Raw genomic sequence first — 12,978 nt, 5'->3', positions numbered from 1 at the left:
CATAGTTAGGTTATTTTACGCAAAGTGTGCGTGAAAAGTGACGCTAGATTAGTATGTTGCGTCATAAGTCTCTTTAACGCGTCGTTCCGATTACTTAAGCATGGTTAGGTTATGTTACGCAACGTGCGCGTGAAAACTGTTGCTAGGTTAGTATGTCGTGTCTCCAGTCTCTTTAACGTGTCGTTTTGATTACCTCATGGTTAGGTTATATTACGCAAAATGTGCGTTAAAAGTGTCGCCAGATTAGTATGTCGCGTCACAAGTCTTTGTAACGTTTGTAAACATTTGGATTAAATCGCTAAAAAGGTGAAATATTTGGTTTTGTTTTGTAACGTTTGTAAACGGTTGGCTAAAACTGCTATAAAGGTGAAACATTTGGATTTGTTTCGTAACGTTTGTAAACCACAAAAAAAGAAATTGTACAGTACGAAATTAAATAAAAAAAGACTAAACTCATAAAAAAAAAAGATAGACCGATCGTTCGAGTCGTTCCAATTCATTTAAGCCAGTATAGATATCAAAAAAAGACGGGAGCGCCGTCTTCGCAAACATGAATAGATTAGGAGAGATGGAGCTTGTACAGTACTACCAGTACCAGAAATGCATCTCCTTCGCCCGCGCGCGATAGCTCTACCTGGCGTGCCGTGCCGCCTTGCCAATAGAATAAATAGCTCACTGAGCGATGATTGATGTAGCCCCCCACCTCTGAAAGCTGAAGGAAGGCAGTGCCCTCGATTGTTTTATTCTAGAGAGAAGAAAAGAATTATGGCGCCCCAAAACCGTGACATCCAGCAACAGCATCCCCTTGCGTGCGAGAGACTTCTACAAAAAAATTATAAGTCATCACCGGAAAGAGAGGGATTCGAACCCTCGGTACGAATAACTCGTACAACGGATTAGCAATCCGACGCTTTAGTCCACTCAGCCATCTCTCCCAATTGAAAAAGTATACTTACTATGTTACATACAAGTAAGGCTTAAAAAATAAAAAAAAAGCCTTTATTCTTTATTCTTTCTTTATTTTATTACTTTACTTTCAATTTTCAGAATTCTTTCAGAATTCCTTTTTATAGTTCGATTTTTTTTATATGGTTTTATATGGAGCTATAAAATTTAATTGACCCGTTATTTAATATATCCTATTAATTATTCTATTAATATTCATTATTCTAATTATTATATTCATTTTACTGTATTAATTTAATTAATAATTTTTAATTAATAATTCATTTTATAATTAGTTAATTTTTTAATTAATTTTTAAAACAGAATAAAATATTTATATAAAAATAAAATATATTTATATAAAAATAAAATATATTTATATAAAAATAAAATATATTTATATAAGAATAAAATATATTTATATAAAAATAAAATATCTATATATAATAAAATATAATAAATAAATATATAAAAGAAAATAATATATAAAATATTATAAATAATTTCAATAAATAATATAAGAAAAATATAAGAAATGTAAGAAAATATTCGTATATATTTAGTATATAATTTAATGGAAAATACAACTCTAAAATAAATATAGAAAACTTTCATCCGTAAGCTAGATTAGTATGTCCAGTCTTAAATCTCTTTAACGCGTCGTTCTGATTACCTAAGCATGGTTAGGTTCTATTACGCAAAAAGTGTGCATAAAAAGTGACGCTAGATTAGTATGTTCCGTCTCAAGTCTCTTTAACGCGTCGTTTCGCTTACCATACTTATCTCGCGTCACAAGTCTCTTTAACGCGTCGTTCCGATTACCTAAGCATGGTTAGGTTATATTAAGCAAAGCGTGCGTGAAAAGTGACGTTAGATTAGTACGTCGCGTCTCAAGTCTCTCTAATACGTCGTTCCGATTTCCTAAGCATTGTTAGGTTATATTACGCAAAGTGTGCGTGAAAAGTGACACTAGATTAGTATGTATCGTCTCAAGTCTCCATACGCGTCGTTTTGATTTCCTAAGCATGGTTATGTTACATTACGCAAAGTGTGCGTAAAAAGTGACGCTATATTAATATTGCGCGTCTCAAGTCTCCATACGCGTCGTTCTGATTACCTAAGCATGGTTAGGTTATATGAGGCAAAGTGTGCGTGAAAAATGACAATAGATTAGTATGTCGCGTCTTAAGTCTATTTAATACGTCGTTTCAATTAATTAAGCATGTAACTTGTCATTCTGATTACCTAAGCATTGTGAAAAGCGACGTTAGATTAGTAAGTCGCGTCTCAATTCTCTTTATTGCGTTGTTCCGATTACCTAAAGCATGGTTAGGTTATACTCCCTCCGTCCCGTAAAGATAGAAAAAGTAGCTACTTTTTTTGTCCCACAAAGATAGAAAAAGTAGTGTTAGTTAACTATAAAATTATTAAAATACCCTTATATCAACATTAATTGATTTAAAGTTTCAATGTATGGTTTTTATGCATCTAAAATTCTATTGGCTAATATTTATATAGTGGCTTTGGGTTGATGAATCACTAATTTATTATGATTTACTTCAAGAAATTAAAAGGACAATTTAGGAAAATTATCACAAATTTTCTATAATTAACTACTTTCTTAATTTTTGTGAAATAACTACTTTTTCTATCTTTACGGGGCGGAGGGAGTATTACACAAAGCGTGCGTGAAAAGTAACGCTAGATTAGTATTTCGCGTCTCAGGTCTCTTTAAAGCGTCGTTCTGATTATCTAAGCATGGTTAGGTTATATTATGCAAAGTGTACGTGAAAAGTGACACTAGATTAGTATGTCGCGTCTAAATTCACTTTAACGCATCGTTCTGATTACCTAAGCGTGGTTAGGTTATATTACACAAAGTGTGCGTAAAAAGTGACGCTAGATTAGTATGGCCCGTCTCGAGTCTTTTTAACGCGTCGTTTCGATTACCATGCTTATGTCGAGTCACAAGTCTTTCTAACGCATCGTTCCGATTACCTAACCATGGTTAGGTTATATTACGCAAAGTGTGCGTGAAAAATGACAATAGATTAGTATATCGCGTCTCAAGTCTATTTAACGCGTCGTTCCTATTACCTAAGCATGGTTAGGTTATATTACGCAGAGTGTACGTGAAAAGTGACGCTAGATTAGTATGTCGCGTCTCAAGGCTCTCTAACGCGTCGTTCTGATTACCTAAGCATGGTTAGGTTATATTACGCAAAGTGTGCGTGAAAAGTGACGCTAGATTAGTATGTCGCGTCTCAATTCTCTTTGTCGCGTTGTTCCGATTACCTAAGCATGGTTAGGTTATTACACAAAGCGTGTATGAAAAGTAACGCTAGGTTAGTATGTCGTGTCTCAAGTCTCTTTAACGTGTCGATTCGATTACCATGCTTATGTCGCGTCACAAGTGTCTCTAACGCGTCGTTCCGATTACCTAAGCATGGTTAGGTTATATTACGAAAATTGCGCGTGATAAGTGAAAATAGATTAGTATGTCACTTCTCAAGTCTCTTTAACGCGTTGTTCCTATTTTCTAAGCAGAGTTAGATTGTATTACGCAAAGAGTGCATGAATAGTGACGCTAGATTAGTATGTCGCGTCTGAAGTCTTTTTAAGGCATCGCTCCGATTACCTAAGCATGGTTAGGTTATATTACGTAAAGTGTGAGTACAAAGTATTGATATAATAGTATGGCGTGTCTCAAGTGACTTTAACGCGTCGTTCCAATTACCTAAGCATGGTTAGGTTATATTACGGAAAGTGTGCGTAAAAAGTGACGCTAGATTAGTATGTCGCGTCACAAGTCTCTCTAACGCGTCGTTCAAATTACCTAAGCATGGTTATATTATATTACGCAAAGTGTGCGTGAAAAGTGATGCTAGATTAGTATGTCACGTCTCAATTCTCTTTAACGCGTCGTTCCGAATACCATGCTTATGTTGCGTCACAAGTCTCTTAATATGTCGTTCGATTACCTAAGCAGTGTTTGATTATATTACGCAAAGTGTGCGTGAAAAGTTACAATAGATTAGTATGTCGCGTCTCAAGTCTCTTTAACGCGTTGTTTCGATTACCATGCTTATGTCGCGTCACAAGTCTCTTTAACACGTCGTTCCGGTTACCAAATCACGGTTAGGTTATATTACGCAATGTGTGCGTAAAAAGTGACGCTAGATTAGTATGGAACGTCTCAAGTCTCTTTAACGCGTCGTTTCTATTACCATGCTTATGTCACGTTACAAGTCTCTTTAACACGTCATTCCGATTACCAAAGAATGGTTAGGTTATATTACGCAAAGTGTGCGTGAAAAGTTACAATGGATTAGTATGTCGCGTCTCAAGTCTTTATAACGCCTCTTTCCGATTACCTAAGCATGGTTAGGTTATTTTACGTAAAGTGTGCGTGAAAAGTGACGCTAGATTAGTATGTCACGTCTAAATTCTCTTTAACGCGTCGTTCCGAATACCATGGTTATGTTGCGTCAAAAGTCTCTTAATATGTCGTTCGGTTTACCAAAGAATGGTTAGGTAATATTACGCAATATGTGCGCAAAACGTGACACTAGATTAGTATGGCGCGTCTCAAGTCTCTTTAACGCGTCGTTTCGATTACCATACTTATGTTACGTTACAAGTCTCTTTAACACGTCATTCCGATTACCAAAGAATGGTTAGGTTATATTATGCAAAGTGTGCGTGAAAAGTTACAATGGATTAGTATGTCGCGTCTCAAGTCTTTATAACGCCTTTTTACGATTACCTTAGCATGGTTAGGTTATTTTACGTAAAGTGTGCGTGAAAAGTGACGCTAGATTAGTATGTCGCGTCTCAAGTCTCTTTAATGCGTCGTTCCGATTAAATAAGCATGGTTAGGTTATATTACGCAAAGTGTGCGTAAAAAGTGACGCTAGATCAGTATGGCGCATTTCAAGTCGTTTCGATTACCATGCTTATGTCGCGCTACTAGTGTCTCTAACGCGTCGTTCTGATTACCTAAGCATGGTTGGTTATATTACGCAAAGTGTGCGTGAAAAGTGACAATAGATTAGTATGTCGCGTCTTATGTCTCTTTAACGCGTCATTCCGATTACATAAGCATAGTTAGGTTATTTTACGCAAAGTGTGCATGAAAAGTGATGCTAGATTAGTATGTCGCGTCTCAAGTCGCTTTAACGTGTGTTCCGATTACTTAAACATGGTTAGGTTATATAACACAAAGTGTGCATGAAAAGTGACGCTAGATTAGCATGTCACGACTCAAGTCTCTTTAACGCGTCGTTCCGATTACCAAAGCATGGTTAGGTTATATTACGCAAAGTGTGCGTGAAAAGTAACGTTAGATTAGTATGGCGCGTCCTATGTCTCTTTAATGCGTCGTTCCGATTACCTGCATGGTTAGGTTATATTACGCAAAGTGTGCATGAAAAGTGACGCTAGATTAGCATGTCGCGACTCAACTCTCTTTAATGCGTCGTTCCGATTACCAAAGCATGGTTAGGTTATATTACGCAAAGTGTGAGTGAAAAGTAACGTTAGATTAGTATGGCGCGTCCTATGTCTCTTTAATGCGTCATTCCGATTACCTAAGCATGGTTAGGTTATACTACGCAAAGTGTGCGTGAAAAGTGACACTAGATTAGTATGTCACGTCGCAAGTCTATTTAACGCGTCGTTCCGATTACCTAAGTATGGTTAGGTTATATTATGCAAAGTATGCGTGAAAAGTGACGCAAGATTAGTATGTCGGGTCTCAAGTCTCTTTAACGCGTCGTTCCGATTACCTAAGCATGGTTATGTTATATTACGCCAAGTGCGCGTTAAGAGAGTCGCTAGATTAGTATGTCACGTCACAAGTCTCTTTAACGAGTCGCTATGATTACATATGCATGGTTAAGTTATACTACCAAAAGTGTGCGTAAAAAGTGACGCTAGATTAGTATGACGCGTCGAAGTTATTTTAACGTGTCGTTCTGCGTAAAAAGTGACGCTAGATTAGTATGGCGCGTCATCGTTCCGATTACCAATGCATGTTTAGGTTAACGCAAAGTGTGCGTGAAAATTGACAATAAATTAGTATGTCGCGTCTCAAGTCTCTTTAACGCGTCGTTTCGATTACCTAAGTATGGTTAGGTTATTGTACACAAAGTGAGCGTGAAAAGTGACGCTAGATTAGTATGTCGCGTCTCATGTCTCTTTAACGCGTCGTTCCGATTACCTAAGCATGGTTATGTTATATTACACCAAGTGCGAGTTTAAAGTGTCGCTAGATTAGTATGTCGCATCACAAGTCCCTTTAACGCGTTGTTACAATTACCTAAGCATGGTTAAGTTATATTACGCAAAGTGTGTTTAAAAAGTGACGCTATATTAGTATGACGCTCCTCAAGTCTCTTTAACGCATCGTTTCAATTACTTAAGCATGGTTAGGTTATTTTATGCAAAGTGTGCGTGAAAAGTGACGCTAGATTAGTATGTTGCATCTTAAGTCTCTTTAACGCGTTGTTCCGATTACCTATGCATGGGTAGGTTATTTTACGTAAAGTGTGCGTGAAAAGTGACGTTTGATTAGTCTGTTGCGTCTCAAGTCTTTTTAACGCGTCGTACCGATTACCTAAGCATGCATGGCTAGGTTATATTACGCAAAGAGTGTGTGAATAGTGACTCTAGATTAGTATGGCGCGTTTCGAGTCTCTTTAACGCGTCGTTTCGATTACCATGCTTATGTTGCTTAACAAGTGTGTCTAACGCGTCATTCTGATTACCAAAGCATGGTTAGGTTATATTATGCAGAGTGTGCGTGAAAAGTGACAATAAATTAGTATGTCGTGCTTCAAGTCTCTTTAACACGTCGTTCCGATTACCTAAGCATGGATATGTTATATTACGCTAAGTGCGCGTTAAAAGTATCGCCTGATTAGTATGTCACGTCACAAGTCTCTTTAACGCGTTGATACGGTTACATAAGCACGGTTAGGTTATATTACGCAAAGTTTGTGTAAAAAGTGAAGCTAGATTAGTATGTCGTGTCTCAAGTCTCTTTAACGCGTCGTTTCGATTACCATGCTTATGTTACATTACGAGTCTCTCTAACATGTCGTTCTGATTACCTAAGCATGGTTAGGTTATATTACGCAAAGTGTGCTTGATATGTGACAATAGATTAGTATGTCGCGTCTCAAGTCTCTTTAACGCGTTGTTACAATTATCTAATCATTGTTAGGTATTTTACACAAATTGTGCGTGAAAAGTGATGCTAGATTAGTTTGTCGTGTCTCAAGTCTCTTTCACGCGTCATTCCGATTACCTAAGCATGGTTAGGTTATATTACGCAATGTGTGCGTGAAAACTGTCGCTAGGTTAGTATGTCGCATCATAAGTCTATTTAATGTGTCGTTCCGATTGCCTAAGCATGCTTAGGTTATATTACGCCAAAGTGTGGGTGAAAATTGAAAAGTGACGCTATTTTAGCATTTCGCGTCTCAAGTCTCTTTAACGCGTCGTTCCGGTTATCTAAGCATGTTTAGATTATAATAAGCAAAGAGGGGTTAAAAAGTGACGCTAGATTAGTATGGCGCGTTTCATGTCTCTTTAACACGTCGTTTCGATTACCATGCTTATGTCCCGTCACAAGTGTCTCTAACGCGTCGTTCTGATTACCTAAGCATGGTTAAGTTATATTACGCAAAGTGTGCGTGAAAAGTGACAATAGATTAGTATGTCACGTCTTAAGTCTCTTTAACTCGTCGTTCTGATTACCTAAGCATAAATTATATTACGCAAAGTGTGCGTGAAAAGTGACTCTAGATAAGTATGTCGCATCTCAAATCTCTTTAACTCGTCGTTCTGATTACCGAAGCATGGTTAAGTTATATTACGCAAAGTGTGCGTGAAAAGTAACGCTCGATTAGTATGTCGCGTCTCAAGTCTCTTTAACGCGTCGTTCTGATTACCTAAGCATGGTTTCTTTTTATTACACCAAGTGCGTGTTAAAAGTGTTGCTAGATTAGTATGTCGCGTCACAAGACCCTTTAACGCGTTGTTACGATTACCTAAGCATGGTTAGGTTATATTACGCAAAGTATGCGTAAAAAGTGACGCTCTAGATTAGTATGGCGCGTCTCAAGTATCTTTAACGCGTTGTTTCGATTATCATGCTTATGCACGTCACAAGTCTCTCTAACACGTCGTTCTGATTAACAAAGCATGGTTAGGTTATATTACGCAAAGTGTGCATGAAAATTGAAAATAGATTAGTATGTCACGTCTCAAGTCTTGTTAACGAGTCATTTCGATTACATATGCATGGTTAGGTCATTTTACATAAAGTGTGTGTGAAAAGTGACGCTTGTCGCGTCTCAAGTCTCCTTAGCACGTCGTTCCGATTACCTAAGCATGGTTAAGTTATATTACGCAATGTGTGTGTGAAAACTGTTGCTAGGTTAGTATGCGCGTCTCAAGTCTCTTTTACGCGTCGTTCCAATTACCTAAGCATGGTTAGGTTATATTACGCAAAATGTGCGTGAAAAGTGACGCTAAATTAGTATGTCGTGTCTCAAGTCTCTTTAATGCGTCGTTCCGATTACCTAAGCTTGGTTAGGTTATACTACGCAAAGCGTGCGTAAAGAGTGACGCTAGATTAGTATGGCGCGTTTCAAAAATCTTTAACGCGTCATTTCGATTACCTTTCTCATGTCGTGTCACAAGTGTCTCAAACGCGTCGTTCTGATTAACTAAGAAAAGTGTGCGTGAAAAGTGACAATATATTAGTATGTCGCATCTCAAGTCGCTTTAAAGTGTCATTCTGATGACCTAGGCATGGTTAGGTTATTTTACGCAAAGTGTGCGTGAAAAGTGACGCTAGATTGGTATGTCGCTTCTCAAGTCCTTTTAACGTGTGTTCCGATTACCTAAGCATTGTTAGGTTATATTACGCAAAGTGTGCGTGAAAAATGACCCTAGATTAGTATATCGCGTCTCAAGTATCTTTAACACGTCGTTTCGATTATCAAAGCATGGTTATGTTATATTACGCCAAGTGCGAGTTAAAAGTATCGCTAGATTAGTATATCGCATCACTAGACTTTTTAACGCGTTGCTACGTTACCTAAATATGGTTAAGTTATATTACGCAAAGTGTGCGTAAAAAGTGTCGTTTGATTAGTATGGCACGTCTTAAGTCTCTTTAACGCATTGTTTTGATTACCATGCATATGTCAAATTACAAGTCTCTCTAACACATCGTTTCGATTACCATAGCATGGTTAGGTTAAATACACAAAGTGTGCGTGAAAAGCGACAATTGATTAGTATGTCGCGTCACATGTCTCTTTAACCCGTCGTTCCAATTACCTAAGCATGGTTGGGTTATTTTACGCAAAATGTGCGTGAAAAGTGACGCTAGATTAGTATGTCGTATCACAAGTCTCTTTAACGCGTCGTTCCAATTACCCAAGCATGGTTTGGTTATATTATGCGATGTGTGCGTGAAAACTGTTGCTAGGTTAGTATGTCGCGTCTCAAGTCGCCTTAAAGGGTCGTTCTAATTACCTAATCATGGTTAGGTTGCTTTACGCAAAGTGTGCGTGAAAAGTGACGCTAGATTAGTATGTCGCGTCTCAAGTCTCTTTAACGCGTCGTTCCGAATACCTAAGCATGGTTAGGTTATATTTCGCAAAGCGTGCGTCAAAAGTGATGCTAGATTAGTATGGCGCGTTTTAAGTCTCTTTAATGCATCATTTCAATTACCGTCGTTCTGATTACCTAAGCATGGTTAGGTTATATTACGCAAAGTGTGCGTGAGAAGTGACGCTAGATTAGTATGTCGCATCTCAAGTCTCTTTAATGTGTGTTTCGATTACCTAAGCATGGTTAGGTTATATTACGTAAAGTGTGCGTGAAAAGTGACGCTAGATTAGTATGCCGCCTCCTAAGTCTCTTTCACGCGTCGTTCCGATTATCTAAGCATGGTTAGGTTATATTACGCAACGTCTGCGTAAAAAGTGACGCTAGATTACTATAGCGCGTCTCAAGTCTCTATAACGCGTCGTTTTGATTACCATGCTTAAGTCGCTTAACAAGTGTCTTTAACGCGTCGTTCTGATTACCTAAGTATGGTTAGGTTATATTATGCAAAGTGTGCGTGAAAAGTTAAAATAGATTAGTATGTCACGCCTCAAGTCTCTTTAACGCATCGTTCCGATTACCTAAGCATGGATATGTTATATTACGACAAGTGCGCGTTAAAAGTGTCGCTAGATTAGTATGTCGCGTCACAAGTCTCTATAACGCGTTGTTACGATTACCTAAGCATGGTTAGGTTATATTACGCACGGTATGTGTAAAGAGTGACGCTAGATTAGTATGTCGCATCTCAAGTCTCTTTAAGGCATCATTTCGATTACCATGCTTATGTTATGTTACAAATCTCTCTAACACGTCGTTCCGATTACCTAAGCATTGTTAGGTTATATTATGCAAAGTGTGTGTGAAAAGTGACAATAGATGAGTATGTCGCGTCTCAAGTCTCTTTAACGCGTCATTATGATTATGTAACCATGGTTAGGTTATTTTGGGCAAATTGTGCGTGAAAAGTGACGCTAGATTAGTATGTCGCGTCTCAAGTCTCTTTAACGCGTCGTTCAGATTATCTAAGCATATTTAGGTTATATTACGCAATGTTTGCGTGAAAACTGTCGCTAGGTTAGTAAGTCGTATCTCAAGTCTATTTAACGCATCGTTCCGATTACCTAAGCATTGTTAGGTTTTATTACGCAAAGTGTGCGTGAAAAGTGACGCTAGATTAGTATGTCGCCTCTCAAGTCTCTTTAGCGCGTCGTTCCGATTACCTAAGCATGGTTAGGTTATATTATGCAAAGAGTGCTTAAAAAGTGACGCTAGTTTAGTATGGCGCGTTTCAAGTCTCTTTAACATGTCATTTTGACTACCATGCTTATGTCGCGTCACAAGTGTCTCTAACGCGTCGTTCTGATTACCTATGCATGGTTAGGTCATATTACGCAAAGTGTGGTCGATAAGTGACAATAGACTAGTATGTCGTTTCTTAAGTCTCTTTAACGCGTCGTTCCGATTACCTAAGCATGGTTAGGTTATTTTACGCAAAGTGTGCGTGAAAAGTGACGCTAGATTAGTATGTTGCGTCATAAGTCTCTTTAACGCGTCGTTCTTAAGCATGGTTAGGTTATGTTACGCAACGTGCCCATGAAAACTGTTGCTAGGTTAGTATGTCGTGTCTCCAGTCAACGCGTCGTTTTGATTACCTCATGGTTAGGTTATATTATGCAAAATGTGAGGAAAAAAGACGCTAGATTAGTATGTCGCGTCTCAAGTCTCTTTAACTAGTCGTTCCGATTACTTAAGCATGGTTAAGTTATATTATGCAAAGTGTGCGTGAAAAGTGACGCTAGATCAGTATTGTCGCATCTCAAGTCTCTTTAATTCGTCGTTACGATTACCTAAGCATGGTTAGTTTATATTACGCAAAGTCTGCGTAAAAAGTGACGCTAGATTAGTATGGCGCGTCTCCAGTCTCTTTAACGCGTCGTTTTGATTACCATGCTTATGTCGTGTCTCAAGTCTCTAAAGCGTCGCTCTGATTACCTAATTATGGTTAGGTTATATTGCGCAAAGTGTGCGTGAAAAGTGACGCTAGATTAGTATGTCGCGTCATAAGTCTCTTTAATGCGTTGTTACAATTACCCAACCATGGTTAAGTTATATTACGCAAAAAAAAAGTGACGCTAGATTAGTATGGCGCATCTCAAGTCTCTTTAACGCATCGTTTCGATTACCATGCTTATGTCACGTTACAAGTCTCTCTAACAACTCGTTCAAAGTGTGGGTGAAAACTGACAATAAATTAGTATGTCGCATCTTATGTCTCTTTAACGCGTCGTTTCGATTACCTAAGTATGGTTTGGTTATTGTACACAATGTGTGCGTGAAAAGTGACGCTAGAATAGTATGTCGCGTCTCAAGTCTCTTTAACGCGTCATTCCGATTACCTAAGAATGGATAGGTTATTTTACGCAAAGTGTGCGTGAAAAGTGACGCTAGATCAGTATGTCGCATCTCAAGTCTCTTTAATTCGTCGTTACGATTACCTAAGCATGGTTAGTTTATATTACGCAAAGTCTGCGTAAAAAGTGACGCTAGATTAGTATGGCGCGTCTCCAGTCTCTTTAACGCGTCGTTTTGGTTACCATGCTTTATGTCGCGTCTCAAGTCTCTAAAGCGTCGCTCTGATTACCTAATTATGGTTAGGTTATATTGCGCAAAGTGTGCGTGAAAAGTGACGCTAGATTAGTATGTCGCGTCATAAGTCTCTTTAAAGCGTTGTTACAATTACCTAACCATGGTTAAGTTATATTACGCGGAAAAAAAGTGAAGCTAGATTAGTATGGCGCGTCTCAAGTCTCTTTTACGCATCGTTTCGATTACCATGGTTATGTCACGTTACAAGTCTCTCTAACAACTCGTTCAAAATGTGGGTGAAAATTGACAATAAATTAGTATGTCGCATCTTATGTCTCTTTAACGCGTCGTTCCGATTACCTAAGTATGGTTTGGTTATTGTACACAATGTGTGCGTGAAAAGTGACGTTAGAATAGTATGTCGCGTCTCAAGTCTCTTTAACGCATCATTCTGATTACCTAAGAATGGATAGGTTATTTTACGCAAAGTGTGCGTGAAAAGTGACGCTATTTTAGTATGTCGCGTCACAAGTCCCTTTAACGCATTATTACAATTACCTAAGCATGGTTAAGTTATATTAGGCAAAGTGTGCGTTAAAAGTGATGCTAGATTAGTATGGCGCGCCTCAAGTCTCTTTAACGCATCGTTTCGATTACCTATGCATGGTTAGGTTATTTTACGCAAAGTGTGCGTGAAAAAGTGACGCTAGATCAGTATGTTGCATCTTAAGTCTCTTTAATGCGTCGTTCCGATTACCTAAGCCTGGGTAGGTTATTTTACGCAAAGTGTGCGTGAAAAGTGACGCTACTTTAGTA

General features: G+C 38.2%; 1 non-coding gene across 1 annotated transcript; it reads right to left on the bottom strand.

The window, feature by feature from the left end:
• Positions 1-847: 847 nt before the first annotated feature.
• On the bottom strand, positions 848-935 carry TRNAS-GCU (transfer RNA serine (anticodon GCU)). Its single transcript has one exon. It is a non-coding gene; the product is annotated as a tRNA-Ser (tRNA).
• Positions 936-12,978: the final 12,043 nt, after the last annotated feature.

Source organism: Mercurialis annua, linkage group LG4 (genome assembly GCF_937616625.2).
Source record: "Mercurialis annua linkage group LG4, ddMerAnnu1.2, whole genome shotgun sequence".
Classification (NCBI taxonomy): domain Eukaryota; kingdom Viridiplantae; phylum Streptophyta; class Magnoliopsida; order Malpighiales; family Euphorbiaceae; genus Mercurialis; species Mercurialis annua.
This window is presented reverse-complemented; position numbering and strand designations above follow the sequence as displayed.